Raw genomic sequence first — 14567 nt, 5'->3', positions numbered from 1 at the left:
ACAGCTTTGTATTCACCTTAAACACTGTTTCAGGGCAAGAGATTGTGTTTTAGACTAAAAGGGAATGCATTATAAGAAGAATCTTTACTTTGAAACTCTGTTCTTTACCTTTTTGACACTATGAAACAGCTTTGTATTCACCTTAAACACTGTTTCAGGGCAAGAGATTGTGTTTTAGACTAAAAGGGAATGCATTATAAGAAGAATCTTTACTTTGAAACTCTGTTCTTTACCTTTTTGACACTATGAAACAGCTTTGTATTCACCTTAAACACTGTTTCAGGGCAAGAGATTGTGTTTTAGACTAAAAGAGAATGCATTATAAGAAGAATCTTTACTTTGAAATCTGTTCTTTACCTTTTTGACACTATGAAACAGCTTTGTATTCACCTTAAACACTGTTTCAGGGCAAGAGATTGTGTTTTAGACTAAAAGAGACTGCATTATAAGAAGAATCTTTACTTTGAAACTCTGTTCTTTACCTTTTTGACACTATGAAACAGCTTTGTATTCACCTTAAACACTGTTTCAGGGCAAGAGATTGTGTTTTAGACTAAAAGGGAATGCATTATAAGAAGAATCTTTACTTTGAAACGCTGTTCTTTACCTTTTTGACACTATGAAACAGCTTTGTATTCACCTTAAACACTGTTTCAGGGCAAGAGATTGTGTTTTAGACTAAAAGAGACTGCATTATAAGAAGAATCTTTACATTGAAACTTTGTTCTTTACCTTTTTGACACTATGAAACAGCTTTCTATTCACCTTAAACACTGTTTCAGGGCAAGAGATTGTGTTTTAGACTAAAGGGAATGCATTATAAGAAGAATCTTTAATTTGAAACTCTGTTCTTTACCTTTTTCACACTATGAAACAGCTTTGTATTTACCTTAAACACTGTTTCAGGGCAAGAGATTGTGTTTTAGACTAAACGGGAATGCATTATAAGAAGAATCTTTACTTTGAAACTCTGTTCTTTACCTTTTTCACACTGTGAAACAGCTTTGTACTCGCCTTAAACACTGTTTCAGTGCAAGAGATTGTGTTTTAGACTAAAAGAGACTGCATTATAAGAAGAATCTTTACTTTGAAACTTTGTTCTTTACCTTTTTGACACTATGAAACAGCTTTCTATTCACCTTAAACACTCTTTCAGGGCAAGAGATTGTGTTTTAGACTAAAAGAGACTGCATTATAAGAAGAATCTTTATTTTGAAACTCTGTTCTTTACCTTTTTGACACTATGAAACAGCTTTGTATTCACCTTAAACACTGTTTCAGGGCAAGAGATTGTGTTTTAGACTAAAAGGGAATGCATTATAAGAAGAATCTTTACTTTGAAACTCTGTTCTTTACCTTTTTGACACTATGAAACAGCTTTGTATTCACCTTAAACACTGTTTCAGGGCAAGAGATTGTGTTTTAGACTAAAAGGGAATGCATTGTAAGAAGAATCTTTACTTTGAAACTCTGTTCTTTACCTTTTTGACACTATGAAACAGCTTTGTATTCACCTTAAACACTGTTTCAGGGCAAGAGATTGTGTTTTAGACTAAAAGGGAATGCATTATAAGAAGAATCTTTACTTTGAAACTCTGTTCTTTACCTTTTTCACACTATGCAACAGCTTTGTATTCGCCTTAAACACTGTTTCAGGGCAAGAGATTGTGTTTTAGACTAAAAGAGACTGCATTATAAGAAGAATCTTTACTTTGAAACTTTGTTCTTTACCTTTTTGACACTATGAAACAGCTTTCTATTCACCTTAAACACTGTTTCAGGGCAAGAGATTGTGTTTTAGACTAAAAGGGAATGCATTATAAGAAGAATCTTTACTTTGAAACTGTTCTTTACCTTTTTCACACTATGCAACAGCTTTGTATTCGCCTTAAACACTGTTTCAGGGCAAGAGATTGTGTTTTAGACTAAAAGAGACTGCATTATAAGAAGAATCTTTACTTTGAAACTTTGTTCTTTACCTTTTTGACACTATGAAACAGCTTTCTATTCACCTTAAACACTGTTTCAGGGCAAGAGATTGTGTTTTAGACTAAAAGGGAATGCATTATAAGAAGAATCTTTACTTTGAAACTCTGTTCTTTCCCTTTTTCACACTATGAAACAGCTTTGTATTCACCTTAAACACTGTTTCAGGGCAAGAGATTGTGTTTTAGACTAAAGGGAATGCAATATAAGAAGAATCTTTAATTTGAAACTCTGTTCTTTACCTTTTTCACACTATGAAACAGCTTTGTATTTACCTTAAACACTGTTTCAGGGCAAGAGATTGTGTTTTAGACTAAACGGGAATGCATTATAAGAAGAATCTTTACTTTGAAACTCTGTTCTTTACCTTTTTCACACTGTGAAACAGCTTTGTACTCGCCTTAAACACTGTTTCAGTGCAAGAGATTGTGTTTTAGACTAAAAGAGACTGCATTATAAGAAGAATCTTTACTTTGAAACTTTATTCTTTACCTTTTTGACACTATGAAACAGCTTTCTATTCACCTTAAACACTGTTTCAGGGCAAGAGATTGTGTTTTAGACTAAAAGAGACTGCATTATAAGAAGAATCTTTATTTTGAAACTCTGTTCTTTACCTTTTTGACACTATGAAACAGCTTTGTATTCACCTTAAACACTGTTTCAGGGCAAGAGATTGTGTTTTAGACTAAAAGGGAATGCATTATAAGAAGAATCTTTACTTTGAAACTCTGTTCTTTACCTTTTTGACACTATGAAACAGCTTTGTATTTACCTTAAACACTGTTTCAGGGCAAGAGATTGTGTTTTAGACTAAACGGGAATGCATTATAAGAAGAATCTTTACTTTGAAACTCTGTTCTTTACCTTTTTGACACTATGAAACACCTTTGTATTCACCTTAAACACTGTTTCAGGGCAAGAGATTGTGTTTTAGACTAAAAGGGAATGCATTATAAGAAGAATCTTTACTTTGAAACTCTGTTCTTTACCTTTTTGACACTATGAAACAGCTTTGTATTCACCTTAAACACTGTTTCAGGGCAAGAGATTGTGTTTTAGACTAAAAGGGAATGCATTATAAGAAGAATCTTTACTTTGAAACTCTGTTCTTTACCTTTTTGACACTATGAAACAGCTTTGTATTCACCTTAAACACTGTTTCAGGGCAAGAGATTGTGTTTTAGACTAAACGGGAATGCATTATAAGAAGAATCTTTACTCTGAAACTCTGTTCTTTACCTTTTTGACACTATGAAACAGCTTTGTATTCACCTTAAACACTGTTTCAGGGCAAGAGATTGTGTTTTAGACTAAAAGGGAATGCATTATAAGAAGAATCTTTACTTTGAAACTCTGTTCTTTCCCTTTTTCACACTATGAAACAGCTTTGTATTCAGCTTAAACACTGTTTCAGGGCAAGAGATTGTGTTTTAGACTAAAAGGGAATGCATTATAAGAAGAATCTTTACTTTGAAACTCTGTTCTTTACCTTTTTCACACTATGCAACAGCTTTGTATTCGCCTTAAACACTGTTTCAGGGCAAGAGATTGTGTTTTAGACTAAAAGGGAATGCATTATAAGAAGAATCTTTACTTTGAAACTGTTCTTTACCTTTTTCACACTATGCAACAGCTTTGTATTCGCCTTAAACACTGTTTCAGGGCAAGAGATTGTGTTTTAGACTAAAAGAGACTGCATTATAAGAAGAATCTTTACTTTGAAACTTTGTTCTTTACCTTTTTGACACTATGAAACAGCTTTCTATTCACCTTAAACACTGTTTCAGGGCAAGAGATTGTGTTTTAGACTAAAAGGGAATGCATTATAAGAAGAATCTTTACTTTGAAACTCTGTTCTTTCCCTTTTTCACACTATGAAACAGCTTTGTATTCACCTTAAACACTGTTTCAGGGCAAGAGATTGTGTTTTAGACTAAAAGGGAATGCATTATAAGAAGAATCTTTACTTTGAAACTCTGTTCTTTACCTTTTTGACACTATGAAACAGCTTTGTATTTACCTTAAACACTGTTTCAGGGCAAGAGATTGTGTTTTAGACTAAAGGGAATGCAATATAAGAAGAATCTTTAATTTGAAACTCTGTTCTTTACCTTTTTCACACTATGAAACAGCTTTGTATTTACCTTAAACACTGTTTCAGGGCAAGAGATTGTGTTTTAGACTAAACGGGAATGCATTATAAGAAGAATCTTTACTTTGAAACTCTGTTCTTTACCTTTTTCACACTGTGAAACAGCTTTGTACTCGCCTTAAACACTGTTTCACTGCAAGAGATTGTGTTTTAGACTAAAAGAGACTGCATTATAAGAAGAATCTTTACTTTGAAACTTTGTTCTTTACCTTTTTGACACTATGAAACAGCTTTCTATTCACCTTAAACACTGTTTCAGGGCAAGAGATTGTGTTTTAGACTAAAAGAGACTGCATTATAAGAAGAATCTTTATTTTGAAACTCTGTTCTTTACCTTTTTGACACTATGAAACAGCTTTGTATTTACCTTAAACACTGTTTCAGGGCAAGAGATTGTGTTTTAGACTAAACGGGAATGCATTATAAGAAGAATCTTTACTTTGAAACTCTGTTCTTTACCTTTTTGACACTATGAAACACCTTTGTATTCACCTTAAACACTGTTTCAGGGCAAGAGATTGTGTTTTAGACTAAAAGGGAATGCATTATAAGAAGAATCTTTACTTTGAAACTCTGTTCTTTACCTTTTTGACACTATGAAACAGCTTTGTATTCACCTTAAACACTGTTTCTGGGCAAGAGATTGTGTTTTAGACTAAAAGGGAATGCATTATAAGAAGAATCTTTACTTTGAAACTCTGTTCTTTACCTTTTTGACACTATGAAACAGCTTTGTATTCACCTTAAACACTGTTTCAGGGCAAGAGATTGTGTTTTAGACTAAACGGGAATGCATTATAAGAAGAATCTTTACTCTGAAACTCTGTTCTTTACCTTTTTGACACTATGAAACAGCTTTGTATTCACCTTAAACACTGTTTCAGGGCAAGAGATTGTGTTTTAGACTAAAAGGGAATGCATTATAAGAAGAATCTTTACTTTGGAACTCTGTTCTTTACCTTTTTCACACTATGCAACAGCTTTGTATTCGCCTTAAACACTGTTTCAGGGCAAGAGATTGTGTTTTAGACTGAAAGAGACTGCATTATAAGAAGAATCTTTACTTTGAAACTTTGTTCTTTACCTTTTTGACACTATGAAACAGCTTTCTATTCACCTTAAACACTGTTTCAGGGCAAGAGATTGTGTTTTAGACTAAAAGGGAATGCATTATAAGAAGAATCTTTACTTTGAAACTGTTCTTTACCTTTTTCACACTATGCAACAGCTTTGTATTCGCCTTAAACACTGTTTCAGGGCAAGAGATTGTGTTTTAGACTAAAAGAGACTGCATTATAAGAAGAATCTTTACTTTGAAACTCTGTTCTTTACCTTTTTGACACTATGAAACAGCTTTCTATTCACCTTAAACACTGTTTCAGGGCAAGAGATTGTGTTTTAGACTAAAAGGGAATGCATTATAAGAAGAATCTTTACTTTGAAACTCTGTTCTTTCCCTTTTTCACACTATGAAACAGCTTTGTATTCACCTTAAACACTGTTTCAGGGCAAGAGATTGTGTTTTAGACTAAAAGGGAATGCATTATAAGAAGAATCTTTACTTTGAAACTCTGTTCTTTACCTTTTTGACACTATGAAACAGCTTTGTATTTACCTTAAACACTGTTTCAGGGCAAGAGATTGTGTTTTAGACTAAACGGGAATGCATTATAAGAAGAATCTTTACTTTGAAACTCTGTTCTTTACCTTTTTGACACTATGAAACAGCTTTGTATTCACCTTAAACACTGTTTCAGGGCAAGAGATTGTGTTTTAGACTAAAGGGAATGCAATATAAGAAGAATCTTTAATTTGAAACTCTGTTCTTTACCTTTTTCACACTATGAAACAGCTTTGTATTTACCTTAAACACTGTTTCAGGGCAAGAGATTGTGTTTTAGACTAAACGGGAATGCATTATAAGAAGAATCTTTACTTTGAAACTCTGTTCTTTACCTTTTTCACACTGTGAAACAGCTTTGTACTCGCCTTAAACACTGTTTCAGTGCAAGAGATTGTGTTTTAGACTAAAAGAGACTGCATTATAAGAAGAATCTTTACTTTGAAACTTTATTCTTTACCTTTTTGACACTATGAAACAGCTTTCTATTCACCTTAAACACTGTTTCAGGGCAAGAGATTGTGTTTTAGACTAAAAGAGACTGCATTATAAGAAGAATCTTTATTTTGAAACTCTGTTCTTTACCTTTTTGACACTATGAAACAGCTTTGTATTCACCTTAAACACTGTTTCAGGGCAAGAGATTGTGTTTTAGACTAAAAGGGAATGCATTATAAGAAGAATCTTTACTTTGAAACTCTGTTCTTTACCTTTTTGACACTATGAAACAGCTTTGTATTTACCTTAAACACTGTTTCAGGGCAAGAGATTGTGTTTTAGACTAAACGGGAATGCATTATAAGAAGAATCTTTACTTTGAAACTCTGTTCTTTACCTTTTTGACACTATGAAACACCTTTGTATTCACCTTAAACACTGTTTCAGGGCAAGAGATTGTGTTTTAGACTAAAAGGGAATGCATTATAAGAAGAATCTTTACTTTGAAACTCTGTTCTTTACCTTTTTGACACTATGAAACAGCTTTGTATTCACCTTAAACACTGTTTCAGGGCAAGAGATTGTGTTTTAGACTAAAAGGGAATGCATTATAAGAAGAATCTTTACTTTGAAACTCTGTTCTTTACCTTTTTGACACTATGAAACAGCTTTGTATTCACCTTAAACACTGTTTCAGGGCAAGAGATTGTGTTTTAGACTAAACGGGAATGCATTATAAGAAGAATCTTTACTCTGAAACTCTGTTCTTTACCTTTTTGACACTATGAAACAGCTTTGTATTCACCTTAAACACTGTTTCAGGGCAAGAGATTGTGTTTTAGACTAAAAGGGAATGCATTATAAGAAGAATCTTTACTTTGAAACTCTGTTCTTTCCCTTTTTCACACTATGAAACAGCTTTGTATTCAGCTTAAACACTGTTTCAGGGCAAGAGATTGTGTTTTAGACTAAAAGGGAATGCATTATAAGAAGAATCTTTACTTTGAAACTCTGTTCTTTACCTTTTTCACACTATGCAACAGCTTTGTATTCGCCTTAAACACTGTTTCAGGGCAAGAGATTGTGTTTTAGACTAAAAGGGAATGCATTATAAGAAGAATCTTTACTTTGAAACTGTTCTTTACCTTTTTCACACTATGCAACAGCTTTGTATTCGCCTTAAACACTGTTTCAGGGCAAGAGATTGTGTTTTAGACTAAAAGAGACTGCATTATAAGAAGAATCTTTACTTTGAAACTTTGTTCTTTACCTTTTTGACACTATGAAACAGCTTTCTATTCACCTTAAACACTGTTTCAGGGCAAGAGATTGTGTTTTAGACTAAAAGGGAATGCATTATAAGAAGAATCTTTACTTTGAAACTCTGTTCTTTCCCTTTTTCACACTATGAAACAGCTTTGTATTCACCTTAAACACTGTTTCAGGGCAAGAGATTGTGTTTTAGACTAAAAGGGAATGCATTATAAGAAGAATCTTTACTTTGAAACTCTGTTCTTTACCTTTTTGACACTATGAAACAGCTTTGTATTTACCTTAAACACTGTTTCAGGGCAAGAGATTGTGTTTTAGACTAAAGGGAATGCAATATAAGAAGAATCTTTAATTTGAAACTCTGTTCTTTACCTTTTTCACACTATGAAACAGCTTTGTATTTACCTTAAACACTGTTTCAGGGCAAGAGATTGTGTTTTAGACTAAACGGGAATGCATTATAAGAAGAATCTTTACTTTGAAACTCTGTTCTTTACCTTTTTCACACTGTGAAACAGCTTTGTACTCGCCTTAAACACTGTTTCACTGCAAGAGATTGTGTTTTAGACTAAAAGAGACTGCATTATAAGAAGAATCTTTACTTTGAAACTTTGTTCTTTACCTTTTTGACACTATGAAACAGCTTTCTATTCACCTTAAACACTGTTTCAGGGCAAGAGATTGTGTTTTAGACTAAAAGAGACTGCATTATAAGAAGAATCTTTATTTTGAAACTCTGTTCTTTACCTTTTTGACACTATGAAACAGCTTTGTATTCACCTTAAACACTGTTTCAGGGCAAGAGATTGTGTTTTAGACTAAAAGGGAATGCATTATAAGAAGAATCTTTACTTTGAAACTCTGTTCTTTACCTTTTTGACACTATGAAACAGCTTTGTATTTACCTTAAACACTGTTTCAGGGCAAGAGATTGTGTTTTAGACTAAACGGGAATGCATTATAAGAAGAATCTTTACTTTGAAACTCTGTTCTTTACCTTTTTGACACTATGAAACACCTTTGTATTCACCTTAAACACTGTTTCAGGGCAAGAGATTGTGTTTTAGACTAAAAGGGAATGCATTATAAGAAGAATCTTTACTTTGAAACTCTGTTCTTTACCTTTTTGACACTATGAAACAGCTTTGTATTCACCTTAAACACTGTTTCAGGGCAAGAGATTGTGTTTTAGACTAAAAGGGAATGCATTATAAGAAGAATCTTTACTTTGAAACTCTGTTCTTTACCTTTTTGACACTATGAAACAGCTTTGTATTCACCTTAAACACTGTTTCAGGGCAAGAGATTGTGTTTTAGACTAAACGGGAATGCATTATAAGAAGAATCTTTACTCTGAAACTCTGTTCTTTACCTTTTTGACACTATGAAACAGCTTTGTATTCACCTTAAACACTGTTTCAGGGCAAGAGATTGTGTTTTAGACTAAAAGGGAATGCATTATAAGAAGAATCTTTACTTTGGAACTCTGTTCTTTACCTTTTTCACACTATGCAACAGCTTTGTATTCGCCTTAAACACTGTTTCAGGGCAAGAGATTGTGTTTTAGACTGAAAGAGACTGCATTATAAGAAGAATCTTTACTTTGAAACTTTGTTCTTTACCTTTTTGACACTATGAAACAGCTTTCTATTCACCTTAAACACTGTTTCAGGGCAAGAGATTGTGTTTTAGACTAAAAGGGAATGCATTATAAGAAGAATCTTTACTTTGAAACTGTTCTTTACCTTTTTCACACTATGCAACAGCTTTGTATTCGCCTTAAACACTGTTTCAGGGCAAGAGATTGTGTTTTAGACTAAAAGAGACTGCATTATAAGAAGAATCTTTACTTTGAAACTTTGTTCTTTACCTTTTTGACACTATGAAACAGCTTTCTATTCACCTTAAACACTGTTTCAGGGCAAGAGATTGTGTTTTAGACTAAAAGGGAATGCATTATAAGAAGAATCTTTACTTTGAAACTCTGTTCTTTCCCTTTTTCACACTATGAAACAGCTTTGTATTCACCTTAAACACTGTTTCAGGGCAAGAGATTGTGTTTTAGACTAAAAGGGAATGCATTATAAGAAGAATCTTTACTTTGAAACTCTGTTCTTTACCTTTTTGACACTATGAAACAGCTTTGTATTTACCTTAAACACTGTTTCAGGGCAAGAGATTGTGTTTTAGACTAAACGGGAATGCATTATAAGAAGAATCTTTACTTTGAAACTCTGTTCTTTACCTTTTTGACACTATGAAACAGCTTTGTATTCACCTTAAACACTGTTTCAGGGCAAGAGATTGTGTTTTAGACTAAAGGGAATGCAATATAAGAAGAATCTTTAATTTGAAACTCTGTTCTTTACCTTTTTCACACTATGAAACAGCTTTGTATTTACCTTAAACACTGTTTCAGGGCAAGAGATTGTGTTTTAGACTAAACGGGAATGCATTATAAGAAGAATCTTTACTTTGAAACTCTGTTCTTTACCTTTTTCACACTGTGAAACAGCTTTGTACTCGCCTTAAACACTGTTTCACTGCAAGAGATTGTGTTTTAGACTAAAAGAGACTGCATTATAAGAAGAATCTTTACTTTGAAACTTTGTTCTTTACCTTTTTGACACTATGAAACAGCTTTCTATTCACCTTAAACACTGTTTCAGGGCAAGAGATTGTGTTTTAGACTAAAAGAGACTGCATTATAAGAAGAATCTTTATTTTGAAACTCTGTTCTTTACCTTTTTGACACTATGAAACAGCTTTGTATTCACCTTAAACACTGTTTCAGGGCAAGAGATTGTGTTTTAGACTAAAAGAAAATGCATTATAAGAAGAATCTTTACTTTGAAACTCTGTTCTTTACCTTTTTGACACTATGAAACAGCTTTGTATTTACCTTAAACACTGTTTCAGGGCAAGAGATTGTGTTTTAGACTAAACGGGAATGCATTATAAGAAGAATCTTTACTTTGAAACTCTGTTCTTTACCTTTTTGACACTATGAAACACCTTTGTATTCACCTTAAACACTGTTTCAGGGCAAGAGATTGTGTTTTAGACTAAAAGGGAATGCATTATAAGAAGAATCTTTACTTTGAAACTCTGTTCTTTACCTTTTTGACACTATGAAACAGCTTTGTATTCACCTTAAACACTGTTTCAGGGCAAGAGATTGTGTTTTAGACTAAACGGGAATGCATTATAAGAAGAATCTTTACTCTGAAACTCTGTTCTTTACCTTTTTGACACTATGAAACAGCTTTGTATTCACCTTAAACACTGTTTCAGGGCAAGAGATTGTGTTTTAGACTAAAAGGGAATGCATTATAAGAAGAATCTTTACTTTGGAACTCTGTTCTTTACCTTTTTCACACTATGCAACAGCTTTGTATTCGCCTTAAACACTGTTTCAGGGCAAGAGATTGTGTTTTAGACTGAAAGAGACTGCATTATAAGAAGAATCTTTACTTTGAAACTTTGTTCTTTACCTTTTTGACACTATGAAACAGCTTTCTATTCACCTTAAACACTGTTTCAGGGCAAGAGATTGTGTTTTAGACTAAAAGGGAATGCATTATAAGAAGAATCTTTACTTTGAAACTGTTCTTTACCTTTTTCACACTATGCAACAGCTTTGTATTCGCCTTAAACACTGTTTCAGGGCAAGAGATTGTGTTTTAGACTAAAAGAGACTGCATTATAAGAAGAATCTTTACTTTGAAACTTTGTTCTTTACCTTTTTGACACTATGAAACAGCTTTCTATTCACCTTAAACACTGTTTCAGGGCAAGAGATTGTGTTTTAGACTAAAAGGGAATGCATTATAAGAAGAATCTTTACTTTGAAACTCTGTTCTTTCCCTTTTTCACACTATGAAACAGCTTTGTATTCACCTTAAACACTGTTTCAGGGCAAGAGATTGTGTTTTAGACTAAAAGGGAATGCATTATAAGAAGAATCTTTACTTTGAAACTCTGTTCTTTACCTTTTTGACACTATGAAACAGCTTTGTATTTACCTTAAACACTGTTTCAGGGCAAGAGATTGTGTTTTAGACTAAAGGGAATGCAATATAAGAAGAATCTTTAATTTGAAACTCTGTTCTTTACCTTTTTCACACTATGAAACAGCTTTGTATTTACCTTAAACACTGTTTCAGGGCAAGAGATTGTGTTTTAGACTAAACGGGAATGCATTATAAGAAGAATCTTTACTTTGAAACTCTGTTCTTTACCTTTTTCACACTGTGAAACAGCTTTGTACTCGCCTTAAACACTGTTTCAGTGCAAGAGATTGTGTTTTAGACTAAAAGAGACTGCATTATAAGAAGAATCTTTACTTTGAAACTTTGTTCTTTACCTTTTTGACACTATGAAACAGCTTTCTATTCACCTTAAACACTGTTTCAGGGCAAGAGATTGTGTTTTAGACTAAAAGAGACTGCATTATAAGAAGAATCTTTATTTTGAAACTCTGTTCTTTACCTTTTTGACACTATGAAACAGCTTTGTATTCACCTTAAACACTGTTTCAGGGCAAGAGATTGTGTTTTAGACTAAAAGGGAATGCATTATAAGAAGAATCTTTACTTTGAAACTCTGTTCTTTACCTTTTTGACACTATGAAACAGCTTTGTATTTACCTTAAACACTGTTTCAGGGCAAGAGATTGTGTTTTAGACTAAACGGGAATGCATTATAAGAAGAATCTTTACTTTGAAACTCTGTTCTTTACCTTTTTGACACTATGAAACACCTTTGTATTCACCTTAAACACTGTTTCAGGGCAAGAGATTGTGTTTTAGACTAAAAGGGAATGCATTATAAGAAGAATCTTTACTTTGAAACTCTGTTCTTTACCTTTTTGACACTATGAAACAGCTTTGTATTCACCTTAAACACTGTTTCAGGGCAAGAGATTGTGTTTTAGACTAAAAGGGAATGCATTATAAGAAGAATCTTTACTTTGAAACTCTGTTCTTTACATTTTTGACACTATGAAACAGCTTTGTATTCACCTTAAACACTGTTTCAGGGCAAGAGATTGTGTTTTAGACTAAAAGGGAATGCATTATAAGAAGAATCTTTACTTTGAAACTGTTCTTTACCTTTTTCACACTATGCAACAGCTTTGTATTCGCCTTAAACACTGTTTCAGGGCAAGAGATTGTGTTTTAGACTAAAAGAGACTGCATTATAAGAAGAATCTTTACTTTGAAACTTTGTTCTTTACCTTTTTGACACTATGAAACAGCTTTCTATTCACCTTAAACACTGTTTCAGGGCAAGAGATTGTGTTTTAGACTAAAAGGGAATGCATTATAAGAAGAATCTTTACTTTGAAACTCTGTTCTTTCCCTTTTTCACACTATGAAACAGCTTTGTATTCACCTTAAACACTGTTTCAGGGCAAGAGATTGTGTTTTAGACTAAAAGGGAATGCATTATAAGAAGAATCTTTACTTTGAAACTCTGTTCTTTACCTTTTTGACACTATGAAACAGCTTTGTATTTACCTTAAACACTGTTTCAGGGCAAGAGATTGTGTTTTAGACTAAACGGGAATGCATTATAAGAAGAATCTTTACTTTGAAACTCTGTTCTTTACCTTTTTGACACTATGAAACAGCTTTGTATTCACCTTAAACACTGTTTCAGGGCAAGAGATTGTGTTTTAGACTAAAAGGGAATGCATTATAAGAAGAATCTTTACTTTGGAACTCTGTTCTTTACCTTTTTCACACTATGCAACAGCTTTGTATTCGCCTTAAACACTGTTTCAGGGCAAGAGATTGTGTTTTAGACTGAAAGAGACTGCATTATAAGAAGAATCTTTACTTTGAAACTTTGTTCTTTACCTTTTTGACACTATGAAACAGCTTTCTATTCACCTTAAACACTGTTTCAGGGCAAGAGATTGTGTTTTAGACTAAAAGGGAATGCATTATAAGAAGAATCTTTACTTTGAAACTGTTCTTTACCTTTTTCACACTATGCAACAGCTTTGTATTCGCCTTAAACACTGTTTCAGGGCAAGAGATTGTGTTTTAGACTAAAAGAGACTGCATTATAAGAAGAATCTTTACTTTGAAACTTTGTTCTTTACCTTTTTGACACTATGAAACAGCTTTCTATTCACCTTAAACACTGTTTCAGGGCAAGAGATTGTGTTTTAGACTAAAAGGGAATGCATTATAAGAAGAATCTTTACTTTGAAACTCTGTTCTTTCCCTTTTTCACACTATGAAACAGCTTTGTATTCACCTTAAACACTGTTTCAGGGCAAGAGATTGTGTTTTAGACTAAAAGGGAATGCATTATAAGAAGAATCTTTACTTTGAAACTCTGTTCTTTACCTTTTTGACACTATGAAACAGCTTTGTATTTACCTTAAACACTGTTTCAGGGCAAGAGATTGTGTTTTAGACTAAAGGGAATGCAATATAAGAAGAATCTTTAATTTGAAACTCTGTTCTTTACCTTTTTCACACTATGAAACAGCTTTGTATTTACCTTAAACACTGTTTCAGGGCAAGAGATTGTGTTTTAGACTAAACGGGAATGCATTATAAGAAGAATCTTTACTTTGAAACTCTGTTCTTTACCTTTTTCACACTGTGAAACAGCTTTGTACTCGCCTTAAACACTGTTTCAGTGCAAGAGATTGTGTTTTAGACTAAAAGAGACTGCATTATAAGAAGAATCTTTACTTTGAAACTTTGTTCTTTACCTTTTTGACACTATGAAACAGCTTTCTATTCACCTTAAACACTGTTTCAGGGCAAGAGATTGTGTTTTAGACTAAAAGAGACTGCATTATAAGAAGAATCTTTATTTTGAAACTCTGTTCTTTACCTTTTTGACACTATGAAACAGCTTTGTATTCACCTTAAACACTGTTTCAGGGCAAGAGATTGTGTTTTAGACTAAAAGGGAATGCATTATAAGAAGAATCTTTACTTTGAAACTCTGTTCTTTACCTTTTTGACACTATGAAACAGCTTTGTATTTACCTTAAACACTGTTTCAGGGCAAGAGATTGTGTTTTAGACTAAACGGGAATGCATTATAAGAAGAATCTTTACTTTG

The sequence above is a fragment of the Electrophorus electricus genome, chromosome 10, assembly GCF_041902795.1.
Source record: "Electrophorus electricus isolate QZ-2024a chromosome 10, ASM4190279v1, whole genome shotgun sequence".
Classification (NCBI taxonomy): domain Eukaryota; kingdom Metazoa; phylum Chordata; class Actinopteri; order Gymnotiformes; family Gymnotidae; genus Electrophorus; species Electrophorus electricus.
This window is presented reverse-complemented; position numbering follows the sequence as displayed.